A 5,811-nucleotide genomic window follows, 5' to 3' on the forward strand; every position below is an offset into this window, starting at 1 on the left:
TAACTGTTTTCTATTGCCTTTCTGTTAATAAGGTGTTTCTTGAGCACCCAGATGATACAAGCTGCTTAGGTCAGGGGAAGCTCAGACTGGGACTATTCCTTTGAGCAGCTAGATTCAAACTCATCTCCTTGTCTATTTCTCTCTATTTTAGTGTCTCCCTCATCCCCCCGGAGTAATATGACAAAAAAGACAGAGACCACGTTGTTACTTGGGGGCTGTGAGGGACAACAGTTCCACTAAATCCATAAACATTTCTTAAACATCTGTTACAAGCTATGTGGAAGGCACCAAGGACAGGGCTGAGTAGCGAGAAGCAGCCTCAGACTGTCCAACCTCACCGTCTAGCTGGGAAGGCACACATGTACACAGCCAACTTTAACACAGGCTGGACTGCAATGAGAGCTGTGATTGAGAGTGAGAAAAATGCTCGTGGGGGGCTGGGGTTGGGAGGTCTTCTGTCTGGAAGAGTCAGGGCACAGAAGAGCTGGCATTTGAGGTAAGTCTTGAAGCATGGCAGGATTGGGGGAGAAAAAGGGAAGGAGGGAAGCTTCTTCAGTCAGAGAGAAGCACACAAACCAAGGCAGGGAATGGTAGGAAGCCAGGCCTCGCAGGGGCAGAGTGTGCCGGGGAAAGGACAGGCTGGACAGAAAAGCTAGGGCCAGACTTTGGAGGAGCCTAAAGTATGTGCTAGGGAACTAGAACTTCGTCCTTAAAACACTTGGAGCCCACTGAAGGGCACTGAGCTGGAGGATGACATGACCAGCCTTTGCTGGAGTTTGGGGCCACAACAGAAGCCTAGGTTGATTTATTCAGCCTCCCTGGTGGCCTCCTCATGCTTAGAAGCAAGCAGAGACAGCAATCTTTACCCCGGTTGATCACCACGTCTCTCTCCTCCCTGTGCTTCCGTGGTGCAGCACTTCCCTGATTTCCTTCTTACCTCTCTGGCTGCTCCTTTGCAGTCTCCTCAGCAGGCTCCTCTTCCTCTGCCCATCCTAAGTGTTGGTGTGCCTCAGAGTTCTGTTCTAGATCCTTTCTCTCCTCACTAGAACATTCTCCTTGGTAGATCTCATATGTTGCCATGGCTTCAAGGACCAAATATGGATTGGGAACTCCCAAATCTCTAGGTGGCTTTCTCAGACCTCTCTGCTTATTTAGACCTATCAGATCCAGCTGTCCATTGGACATCTCCATTTAGGTGCTATTTTCATTAAAATTAGGTCCAGCCATGAGTAGAGGGGAAACCCCAAGTAAAATGGCCCAAACAAGATTTCTGTTTCAGGTAAAAGGAGTTCAGAGGTATTAAGTCCAAACCTGGGATGACAACCTGGGGCTCATGTCTCTGAAATCTGTCACTTTGTCTCTATCCCCAGGCCACCATCCTCCTCCTGGTCACCTGCAACAACTTCACCATTCCTGCTCCTCTCAAATGCATTCTCTACATCTACACTGTCTGACATGTTAGCCACCAAACAACATGTGGCCACTGAGTACTCAAAAGGTGGCTAGTCCTGGGCTTCCCTGGTGGCGCAGTGGTTGAGAGTCCGCCTGCCGATGCAGAGGACACGGGTTCGTGCCCCAGTCTGGGAAAATCCCACATGCCGCGGAGTGGCTGGGCCTGTGAGCCATAGCCACTGAGCCTGCGTGTCCGGAGCCTGTGCTCCGCAACAGGAGAGGCCACAGCAGTGAGAGGCCCGCATACCGCAAAAAAAAAAAAAAAAAAAAAAAAAAAAAGGTGGCTAGTCCAAACTGAGATGCACTGTAAGTGCAAAATACACACTGGATTTCAAGGGCTTAATATGAAAAAATGTAAAGTATCTTAAGTTTTCTGTTAAATGATAATAGCTTTGATACATAGGATTAAATAAAATATATTATTTAAAATTAATTTCACCTGTCTTTTCAGATTTTTAATGTGGCTACTAGAAAATTTTAAACTACGTTTGTGGGACTTCCCTGGTGGCACAGTGGTTAAGAATCCACCTGCCAAGGCAGGGGACACGGGTTCAGTCCCTGGTCCAGGAAGATCCCACATGCCACGGAGCAACTGAGCCTGTGTGCCACAACTACTGAGCCTGCGCTCTAGAGCCCGCGAGCCACAACTACTGAGGCCAGAGAGCCACCGCCATGAGAAGCCTGCGCACCACAACGAAGAGTAACCCCTGCTGGCCACAACTAGAGAAAGCCCATGCGCAGCAACAAAGACCCAACACAGCCAAAAATAAATAAATAAAATAAATAAATTTCATTAAAAAAAATAAAATAAAAAATAAAACTGCATTTATGGCTCTCATTGTATATCTATCAAATAGCACTGCTCCACACAAAAGCAAAAAGTATCTTTCTGAAACACAAATCTGAACACATCACACACCTTCTGAAAACCTTTCACTGTCTTTAGGCTAAAGCTCCTTCCACTCAATATGGCTTTCAAGCCCTCCAGGGTCCAGCCCCTGCCTTGCCCTCCAGCCTCATCCTTCACCACCTCCTCCTTCCCTCCACCTTCCCCTCGCACTCCTTTCAGTTTCTTAAACGTACCAGGTGCTCTCTAGCCCCAGGGCCCTGTGTGTGTTCCGCTCTCTCCCTTCTTGGGTGGCTTAGTGCTCCACTCATCACTCCAGCCTTGGCTTAGATGCATCTCTTCCCAGCTACCCTGATTCTCTGAGCTCCCATTACTTCTCTATCCTGACCTCACCCCACCCAACCCCAAATGACTGTGCCCGCTAACTGTGTCCTTTTCCAGACTGATCAGAAATGTGCCTGTCATGTTCACTGTAGTATCCCCAGCACCTAGAGCCGGCACGTGGTCAGTAGGCAACAAGCGTGTGCTGAATCAATGAATGACCCACTCCAAAGCCAGATAAACAAAGTGTCAGGGTAGGGCCAGACTAGATGGCTTCTAAGTCTCGCCACCCAGTGACCATTAAGCTCCCAGTTTGGGAGGCGAGGCAAAGGGAAACTTGTAACATGTGGCCTGGTCTTCGGTTTTGTTCCAGGCCTGCACAGGCCCGTTTGTGGAGACCCAGGCCACCACTGTTCCGTCCTCCATCCCAGCGAGGGCAAACAGCACTGACTCTCCTCCCAGGAAAGCTCCCTGGCATGTCCCCAGCATTTTCAGAAAGAGCTATGCTGAGGATTCTCACAGAGATGAGCTTCCTCCTGGGTGGGGGGGAGGTGGGTAGGAATAGGGGGAGGCGCTGAGGAGGGTGTCTGTTTACCCAGCACCAGGAGAATCCATGTGCATGGTGCTAATGAAGTGTGAGCCTCTCAGGAGATGAGAGGTGAAGGAGGTGGGGGATGGGGACCTAGAGCTTAAGACAAAAGTGGGTTTACATGAAGGCAGAGTAGAAACCACCCTCCCAAGCCATGGCCCAGCAGCCTGATCTGCCCGTTCTAAACTTGGACCAGAAAAGCTGAGTCCTGAGCAGAACCTTGGAGAAAGTTTGTCCAGGTGGTTCCCTAACCTTGGGACCTGAAAGAAGCACAGTCCGATTTTGGGTTCCCTCACTGCTTCTGACACACTCAGGAGAGTATGAACGCACAGGCACACACAAACACACACCCTGTGTAGATGAGGCCCACACTCCAGGTCCTCTGCCCAGTGCCTTGCACCCAAGAGCCTCTAGTTACCCCTTCTCAACTTAGAAGGACTCCCAGTGGATTGACCCTGCCCTTAACCCAGCCAGAGACCACCCTGCCCTGGGCTGTTCCATGTGGAGTCCCTGATCCCAAAAGAGTCTGGCACAGAAAGGGTGACTAGAGGCCCCTCCGCCCTGCCCAGTGGGTCTTGAAGGTGGGCTGCACGCCGGAGGCCCTTTCCCTCGGGGCAGACCCTGCACCTGGCAAAGCCATGGCTCCCAGGGTTTATTATCCTCTTCTCTCTTTTCCTTTCACAGCCATGTCAGCTCACACAAAGCAATTGGTAGTACCTGCAGTTCCCAACCTGGAGAACTAACTGAAAACACGTTCCCCAGCGTGCGGCCAGCAGCAGCCGGCATGAAGAGGCTCTGTAATTACAGACATGCAGGGGTTTGCATTCCTGTTCTCACTCATCTATGAAACGCTTCCGTTCCCTTCATTTCCCTTGGTGCCTTTAAAAAGGAAATGTGAAGCTGGGGCCTTTAGAAAAGTTAGTTCCAACGCCCTGCTCCACCATGGGCAGACATTAGCCCTCACTATGATTCAAATCCATTTGGTCGTTTATTCATTCTTTCATTGGAAACAGATTTAATGGCCTCCTGCCATGTGCTAGCACTGAGCCTGATGCTGGGGACACACCAAATGTGACCCAGGCCCTACTTTTGAAGACTCACAGTCTAGTGAGAGAGTGAAAGCATATGATCTAAGTAGTTGCAGTCAAAAATCAAAAAGCAATGCGAGAAAAGGAAAATGCTGATAAAATCCTAGATAAGAGAAAGATAATTTTGGAGAGGGTTGCTGTTTCTTGAGAGGTAATAAAGTGTGGTGGCTGAAAGTATAGACCCTGGAGACCACAGGCCTGGGTTCAGATCTTGACTTTGCCACTTGCTCTGTAACTTATGGAGAAATTGGGAGAATTGTGAGGTTATTGCGAAGATAAAGTGCAGGGTCCAGCACCTGGTAGATCTCAATGGATGTCAGCTGCTAGAATCAGGGAAAGTGGCTTAGAACACGAGTTTTCTGCATGTGTGGAGCAGGAGGGTAGGGCATTCCGGAACAGTCAGGCCACAGGAAGAAAATGTGGTGCTGTATAGAATTCCTTTTGGCTGCAGCCTGTGAGAAGGGAAGAAAGAAGAGATGAAGCCAGTAAATCGTGCTGAGGTTAAACCTGGGAACACTGAATGCCAAAATGAACCTAAGGAAAAGTACAGTAATATAGACAACCTTAAGAAGGCAGAGTAGGGCCTCCCTGGTGGCGCAAGTGGTTGAGAGTCCGCCTGCCGATGCAGGGGATACGGGTTCGTGCCCCGGTCTGGGAGGATCCCATATGCCGCGGAGCGGCTGGGCCCGTGAGCCATGGCCGCTGAGCCTGCGCGTCCGGAGCCTGTGCTCCGCAACGGGGGAGGCCACAACAGTGAGAGGCCCGCATACCGCAAAAAAAAAAAAAAAAAAAAAAAAAAAAAAAGAAAGCAGAGTGCCCACCTGGCCTTGAGCAATGGTCCTCATCTTTATTTATTTATTTATTTATTGGATTTATTTATTTATTTATTTATTTTTGGCTGCATTGTCTTTGTCACTGCGCGTTGGCTTTCTCTAGTTGTGGCGAGCGGGGGCTACTTTTCGTTGCGGTGCGCGGGCTTCTCATTGCAGTGTCTTCTCTTATTGTGGAGCACGGGCTCTAGGCGCGAGGGCTTCAGTAGTTGTGGCACGTGGGCTCAGTAGTTGTGGCTCGCAGGCTCAGTAATTGTGGCGCATGGGCTTAGTTGCTTCCCGGACCAGGGCTCAAACCCGCGTCCCCTGCACTGGCAGGCAGATTCTAAACCACTGTGCCACCAGGGAAGCAACTGATCAGAAATGTGTGGAAGCAACTGATCAGAACATAGCTCTTTAGAGTTATGTTCAGTTGGGCCAAACTTCAGGGTGTCTGAAGATGGGGAGGCAGCCCCTGGGGCTTGGTGCAGTGTTGGCCTGTCTCCTATATTCTACCCACCTAGAAAGGCTTATTTCTGCCTCTCTGGCAGACTGAGCTCTGGAATCAAGGCTGAGGGAGAAGAGCCATCTTCTTTCACAAGGATGAGTAGACGTGGGCATCTCGGCCACCTGAAGGCTGGTGTTGGGGCACAAAGGCTGGGAGAGGCCTCATGAAAGATGGCCAGTAGGGGGGGCGGTGGGAAT

This window comes from Mesoplodon densirostris, chromosome 18 (assembly GCF_025265405.1).
Source record: "Mesoplodon densirostris isolate mMesDen1 chromosome 18, mMesDen1 primary haplotype, whole genome shotgun sequence".
Taxonomy (NCBI): domain Eukaryota; kingdom Metazoa; phylum Chordata; class Mammalia; order Artiodactyla; family Ziphiidae; genus Mesoplodon; species Mesoplodon densirostris.